This window comes from Dunckerocampus dactyliophorus, chromosome 5 (assembly GCF_027744805.1).
Source record: "Dunckerocampus dactyliophorus isolate RoL2022-P2 chromosome 5, RoL_Ddac_1.1, whole genome shotgun sequence".
NCBI lineage: Eukaryota > Metazoa > Chordata > Actinopteri > Syngnathiformes > Syngnathidae > Dunckerocampus > Dunckerocampus dactyliophorus.
In genome coordinates, this window is record NC_072823.1 from 24,039,577 (window position 1) to 24,048,031 (window position 8,455).

Below are 8,455 nucleotides of genomic sequence, written 5' to 3' on the forward strand. Positions count from 1 at the left end.
ACCACTGTACATACAAACAACCTATGGACACTTAGAGTCTCCACTTAACCTAACATGCATGCATTTGGAATGTGGGAGGAAGCTGGAGTACCCGGAGAAAACCAATGCACAAACAGGGAGGACATGCAAAATCCAAGATGCCCAAATGAAGACTCGCACCCTCAGTCTCCTGACTGTGCGGCCAACATGCTAACCACGAGACACCATACAGCCAATATAGTTTTCGCTAGAATGGAATGCTATTGTATCACCATGGAAAGACCACATAGAGATGAACAAGTGAGCACTTGCTAGTTCATTGCCTTGCTCATTGGCACCTTAAGTTATTGTCCCTGACCACTTTCTTCCAAGGGGGTTTTGACCCATCAATGTCTGTGTGTGTGTGTGTGTGTGTGTGTGTGTGTGTGTGTGTGTGTGTGTGTGTGTGTGTGTGTGTGAGGACTGGTCGATGTGTCCAGTCTTTACTGACTAAGCTGTTTCTTCCGTGGATGAATTCACGTTGGTGACAATACCTGGGCGGGTTGGGGGTTAAGGTGTTTTGTACAGGTCTGACGCTTACCCTTCACCAGCTTAGCCACTCATCCCATTTTTTGTACCACTTATCCTGTTCCTGGTATCGATTCCGACTGACATAGGACAGGAGGCGGACTGCACACTGCTCTTGATCACCTGTCAATCTCAGGACAGTTTAGAGTTTTCAGTCGGAGTGTAACATGACGCCATCATCGCGGTTCGGTACGTACCTCGGTGTTCAGGTAACGGTTGGTTTCATTTTGGGTACAGTGAGGGAACAAAATGCATTGATGATTTGTTTACTGAGCGGACACGGGACGCAATAAAAACTTCCTGTCCCTCACTTTTAATGTGTACCGTGTGGGAAAATCAATACTGCTTTGTACCAAACCCAATGTTCTGTTCTGAAATATCAGATTTTGAATACGTGTACCGTTACACTCCAAGTCTTTAGTAACCCTATCATAGGGGTCTGAGATTCAGACCCAAACCCAGACCCAGACCACCTGATCTTGACCTGCACAAGTACTCGCTGGCCCCTGTGGAGTGAAGAAGACCCAAGCTTGTCTACCTCCTTGAAACCCATCTGTCTTTGTGTCGGCGCAAACAATGCAGCTGCACTTTAACCTTGATGATGCTGCAGGAAGCAAGATGGCGTTCGGCCGCCACAGAGAGGTCGGCAGTTCCAGAGACAACGGGTCATTGAACGTTCGGCCGCACCCACTCTGTCCACTTGGCCCACTCAAATCCTGCTGTGCTCAGCTATTATTGGAATGACCTGATGCGCTCTGTACTGCGGCAGAGGATGCGTGTAAACAATGCGCTGGTTGGAGGCCAAACATGGCTCACCCCTGAGGCCATCAGATGCTTTCCAGCCAGGAGGAACAACTTGATGTGTTGGCTGGAGCGCAGCACGGTCCGTGGGGGTTGGAAGCTTTTCTTTTTCCCCTCCTCAGAAACACTTGTGTTTTATATTTGCGCCTTGCCACACATTCTTTTGTCTTCATGGGGGGGGGATGAGATGCTGGCTGTGGGCTTTCTGTCACGTAAAGCATTCCATGTCAATAAAGTAGCGCCACGGAGACAAGCAGTCCTTTTATTTTTGGAATCTGGAAACGCTGGCCCAGTTTGGGTTGATGGTTACTATTATTTATCTGTCTAGGCGCGTCTTTTATTGAATTTGTCTGTTTCATGGTCGGCACGGGGAGCACTTTTTGTAGCGAGTACTGTATCTGCCATACACGCATAGGTATGCTCCACACTCACCTCCATCCCCCCTCTGCGGTAATAAGAAGTTATTTATATCTTCTAGGCGCCATGGGGAAAGACGGTTTTGATTTCCCCGCCGTGGCCTTGGGCCTTCCTGATGGTGCAGAGTGAACCTTGGTCCACTGGGCTGATTGGAGCCAGATCTTTGTCCCAAATTCCGCCTCCTTGCACCGTTGAACTTTACCTCCAGCCATCACCATGAGACCTCATGGTGGACATCTGCGTTGATGTTGGGGAGATGACAATGAGCCGGTGAAGATGGTTCAAGGTGGGGCTGGTAAAAAATGAATGAATCATGATTTTCTTGCTTAAAATTGAGGTTGTGATTCTGTGGGCCGATTTTTCCACACAAGTTTTCGATTGAAAGAAATCACAGTTTTTTAAAATATAATTCTCATTATTATGAGACTCCTCATGGTTTTGTTCTGTTTTAAAGAAACGTCCAATGGCTTTTCTGTCGTTCTTTATTGAAAATAATCCATTAAGTCAAAAACACAGCATGCTCGCTCACTGGACAGTTCATGAATGCATGTAATAATGACAAGTCAATTAATTCATGACTCTTTTCCAGTGTAGGACCTGCTACTTATTTTCACGCTCTGCGGCTTATGCAGTGATGCAGCAGATTTATGGTCACGTTCTAAACTGGCGATATCTCGTACGCTTCAGAACAGCCAATTTTGCGCTTCATGCACACACACTCTCATCATGGGAAACACACAAAGAAATTGTGCATATGATGCAGCTTTCAAATTAAAGGCTGTTCAAGTCTGCCAATAGATCCTGACGGAGCGGAGCAGCAGCAAAATCCACTGTCACCAAAGGGGTTTCGAAAAAACTGGACTGCTGCGTGATGGACGGGACAAGCTGAAGGGCTAATTTGCGTCAAGACGAAAGCGACAACTGAGCACAACGACGAATGACAGGGAGAGACTGACAAAGTGTGTGATGCAGGAATTATGAGGGTGTTCATATCCGACACTGAAGAAGATGAGGAAGATGAAGACGGTGATCAATGACTTTTCTGGTAGGCTACTTTAATTTTAGCTAGTCGAGTTACATGCACTGTTTGGAAAAAAACCTTTAACACAGAAAGTTTAAAAGATCCTTCTGTGTAACATCGTTCTGTATCGTGCCGTCTCACCGACTGAGGATTTTCATAGTCGAATCTGATTTTGTCCATAGTACACTGATTTTTTATTTTTTTTAAGAGCGCCGCTAGTGGTGAGCCCTGCAAATATGACTTTTTCAACTTGAAGAAAAAAGCTAAAAACAGATAAACAAATAAACATGGTAGGTGTGCAACAACAGTACTTGTGTATATTTGGTGACACTGAAAGCAGTTTTGGCTGCTGTTCTGTCAGCCCGAAGAAGAAGAAGCTGACAGGTACAAACATCTATCTGACAAAACGCAAAGCTGACATCGCCAAGAAAGCACGAGACTTGAGGAAGCAGAGAAAGATACAAAGCACTTGGAGCACCAATGGTAAAAAGCTAAACGGAGGTCCAGGAGAAGCAAGAGTGCTGTTACATCCTGTGTTGTCACTCTGTTGCCGCCTGTCTGCCTTTTGGTGACAGTGCACTCCGTCCTGCAAGGCGGGGACTCCCGGGCACACCTGCAACCTATTACCTGCCTATCCTTCTTAAGCCCGGCAGCAGCTAGTCCTCGTTGCCAGATTGTACCTCCTGACTCACCTGCTCACCGCTTAGCCCGGCTCCTGTACCTTTTTCCCTGCTTTCTGGCTCTTATTGTCCGTGTTGTATTAGTTAGTACCTTACCTTGTGCTTCCTGCTATTTTTGCTAGATGCTAATGCTACGTGCTTCCTGCTTGGGTTTGCCCGCAGGAAGCCCGACTTTTTTGTTCTACTGTAGTGTTGGTTATTCCCTGTCTGCTGCCCTTTTGGACTTTCATATTTCTTCATACTTTTCCCCTTGTGGACACTTTTTGTTCTTATGAAATATTTTCCTTACCTTTTTTTGACTGTGTTCCTCTACATTGAGATCCACATATTCGCATTTGCTAGCGCCAAACCTGACAAGTGCTTGTTGTCAAAAATATCAACGATCTGGACACATATTAAACACCATATTACCATGACAACAAGGAAATGGAGGACACAACACAAAGGAAGAACCATGCGGTTAGAAGGCTTCCATTCAATATCATTTGACTTTTATATCATTTTTGCGAGGGCATCCTCAACAAAGTACTAAAATTAGGAACCCATGTATCTGTTTTCACTGACACTCAGGGCAACACCAAAGACGGCAGGAAGTGGTTCCGGATATCAACGGGGGAAAAAAGAAGAATTTTTTTTGGCTGTTTTGTTTAAAAAAAATATTAATAATATGTGTTATGATTAAATAAGCTCTGCTTCTTCCTACTCCTTTTCAGACATGTTGAATTGTGAAACATGAAGAATTCAATGTAAACTGGATGCATGTTCGAAATAAATGAAACCATAACCATAGCTCATTCCACCTCGCCTTCCTCACCTTTGTTTACGTTCCCGACGCCGCTCATGAGCACTTCCACCCGGCTGGGTGGGGTGTGGAGACTCTGGAGATCTCAAGGACGAGCTGAAGGTCGGTGATAAAAATGTTGCGCTGCGAAATCCAAGGTCCAAAAGCTCTTAACGAGCTTGTTGAGAAACCAGAACGGATATGAGCAAAATAAGAACTACAAAACTATACTGGCTTTTTTTTTCTTTACATTTTGTGGGTACGGCTTATATTCCGGTGCATTACCGGAACTTACGGTAATGCAATTGGCGAGCCTCGCCGCCGGGTCAAGTAGCCCCGGTCACCGAGGTTTGCTGGAGGACGGGGAAAGTGAGAAGGAAGTGTCGCCCGGCCGCCATGCCAGCAATAGTGCAGCGTGGGTCCTTTCATACTTGTCAAGTAAAATTGGAAAAAAAATGTCATTTCGAAAACTTTTTTTTTTTTTGTGCAGCCCTCGTTGAAGGTGAAATTCCGCCACAGAGGCCCATCCACCCTTTACAGTAAATACAGTACAGTCAGCGTTGGCCCAGTGAGACAGGAATGCTGCTGATAACTTTTTTGCCATTTTTCATTTTTATGAGTCTGCGGACGACATCTGTTTGCATTGTTGACCCTCACAGGAACTCTCATTCGTTGACATGTCTAACGTGACAGTGTAGTCGTGCACTATTTGTGTCCACTCTTGTCCCAGCTCATCATATCACGCCCTTGGGGTCCATGAATTGTCCTCTTCGATACCGCGAGGGAAGATAAAGGTTGTGCAGGCTTTTTATTTTACAGTCCTAAGAGTTTGCCTCAGCCCCGTCAACCTCCCAAGAACCCCGATTGCTATAAATACCCAGAATTCCTAAAACGCTCTAACCCTGTACATTTGGAATTCCTCAGACGCTTTGGATCTTAGATGCTCCGGTACTCAAGGGGGCAGTGAGACCCTTTAACCCCACATTTCCAAACGCCCCCCCCCCACCCCCCAACAGCCAACATACACCCCCTGCGATGGGTTCCAGATCGGAAATTTAATGCATTTCTGTTTTGCGTCACTTCCCAAGAATGCAGCGCGCGAGCCACAATCCTCATAACGTCAAGCTGATGAGTGTGAGGATGTTTAAAGAGAGAGAGCAGGATGATGGGATGCAGACGCTGCTGGGGGTGATGGGAGGCGGATCGGGGGGGTTTGGGGGGGAGGGCTTGACAGTGTGTGCATGACTCTGTGTTAATGACGCTCCATCTTGTTGCATAAAGCAACACAAACGCAGCTGTGGTATGTGCCGAGCGCATCTGGACGGCAGATTGTGTGTTTGTTTGGTCTGTGCCGGCGCACTCGCATTAACGACTGTTGCACGATACCGAGAGGAAGGATGGAGACAATTAGCGAGGACGGGGATTTTTGGGGAGGTTGTCAGATCTAAAAGTGGAGGTTTTACAAGGAAGAAGGTTTTGTTACATGTGTGCTGTGTCATTCAACTATGCCCATTGTGTCACTGCAATATTCTCCTTATGACGGGACGTCCAAACTTTTACCACTGAAATAGAAAAATACACCATTAAGTGGGGGGGGGGGGTACTATGATATTCTTCACATTTAATTAAATAAACAGGCTAACATCAAGCCTATGTGGTAATGGTAATGGTTTGGTTAATTTGGAACATGCTTAACAACGTTACATAAAAGTACATCAGGGACGGGCGGTAAGACACATTAATCGACGGGATGGGGACAGAATAGACAGAAGTACTCTTTCTCCAGGTGGTCTACATGCTTTATGCTGCAGATGTTCATATGTTCCAAGGTAGCACAGCAGTAGTTTCCAAGAAACAGACAATTTAATTCACAAAGCGTGGCGACCACAGACAAATTGTACTGCTTATGGTCGTCGTCTCTGACAACCGACATGAATCAAACGCAAAAAGACTCTTTGAATAGATTCATTATTTTAAATGACTCAGCCAAGAAACTGAAGCTGGACTAAAAAAAAACCCCCTGAGAATTATAATTGTATATAGTACACAAAAAAATTAGCTCCGGCCTGAAAATGTCCCTCAGTTTGCACTTTGGCCACCCCTACCGTAGATGTTCTTAAAAATGTCTTCAACTAATCAAAGTTCAAACTCTCAAAAATCGTTAGCCACCCTTTGCTTTTTTGATAGCACCACAAACCCTTGGTGTTCCTCAATGAGCTTCATGAGGTAGTCACCTGAAATGGTTTTCACTTCACAGGTGTGCCTTGTCAGGGTTACTTAGTGGAATGTCTTGCCTTATTAATGGGGTTGGGACCATCAGTTGTGTTGTGTGTGTTTAACTTTTGGCCTGTACTGTAGCTATTCAGACATGATGTATATTTTAAGAAAAAACAGCCTAGTATGAACTTTTTCACATTATTCATTCATTCATTTTCTATGTCGTTTGTCCTCACTAGGGTCGCGGGGGTTTGCCGTAGCCTATCCCAGCTGAGAGGCAAGGTACAATGTTTTTGTTTTAAATATGACTTTATTTCCATATTATTTTAACTGTATGGGCTGATAAAAAAGCAGCTTCCTGGAAATGGTCCCCGGGCCACACTTTGGACACCCCTGCTCACATAGTCACATATTTGTGGGGAGGTCTGATACATATTGATCGGCATATAAATGACATATCAGGTTTTGTGCCAGTAGTGATATCTGCGTGCAAGTGATGGCGTGGTCCACAGAGCAACAAGCTCGGTATGCCCGTGCTGTGGAATTTAGAGCTTTCATAGTCAAAGCTGATTTGTTAGATTTTTCTAAGGTAATATCACACCTGAGGAAGAATCACTCAAATCACATACAGCATTTTGGAACTTTTGCACAAACAGTGTTTATTTATGAAATGCATACAGTAGAAGCATAATGTGTTCATGACACCACATTAGTCGGAGGGAAGAGCTTCTGCCTTTTTCGGTATGGATAATGAATGGCTGGACAATATCGATAAGAAAGCCAATATCGAGCATCTCTACACATTTGTGTTCTTTCTTGACCATCCTTCATTTTTGTCTCCCGTGTGTCTGCAGGGTTGAGGATTTCATGATTGCTTCTGGTTCATGGAAAGCACTTTAGATTAGATTTGGACCTTAGGTCAGTGTCTGTACGGTTATCCTGAAGACAAAGTATCATTTTATCACGCTCAGTGTATTATCAGACAGCACTTTGGAAGACTAGAAGCATAATGTTCTGTGATGCTTGGATGGAATGTGACACCTGATCAGCCAATGCGCTCTTTGGTCCTGCAGTGCCCCCTGCTGACCATGTAGGATTCTACGCACATACGTACAGTACAGTACATCTACAACCCCTGGCAAAAATTATGGAATGACCGGTCTCGGAGGATGTTCATTCAGTTGTTTAATTTTGTAGAAAAAAAGCTGATCACAGACATGACACAAAACTAAAGTCATTTCAAATGACAACTTTCTGGCTTTAAGAAACACTAAAGGAAATCAAGAAAAAAAGATGTGGTAGTCAGTAACAGTTACTTTTTTAGACCAATCAGAGGGAAAAAATTACGGAATCACTCAATTCTGAGGAAAAAATTATGGAATCACCCTGTAAATTTCCATTCCCTAAACTAACACGTGCATCAGATTAGATCTGCTCGTTAGTCTGCAGTTAAACAGGAGTGATCACACCTTGGAGAGCTGTTGCACCAAGTAGACTGACATGAATCATGGCTCCAACACAAGAGATGTCAATTGAAACAAAGGAGAGGATTATCACACTTCTTAAAGAAGGTAAATCATCACACAATGTTGCAAAAGATGTTGGTTGTTCACAGTCAGCTGTGTCTAAAATCTGGACCAAGTACAAACAACATGGGAAGGTTGTTAAAGGCAAGCATACTGGTAGATCAAGGAAGACATCAAAGCGTCAAGACAGAAAACTTAAAGCAATATGTCTTGAAAACAGAAAATGCACAGCAAAACAAATGAGGAAGAAATGGGGGGAAACTGGAGTCAACGTCTGTGACCGAACTGTAAGAAACCGCCTAACGGAAATGGGATTTACATACAGGAAAGCTAAACGAAAGCCATCATTAACACCTAAACAGAAAAAAACAAGGTTACAATGGGCTAAGGAAAAGCAATCGTGGACTGTGGATGACTGGATGAAAGTCATATTCAGTGATGAATCGCAAATCTTCATTGGGCAAGG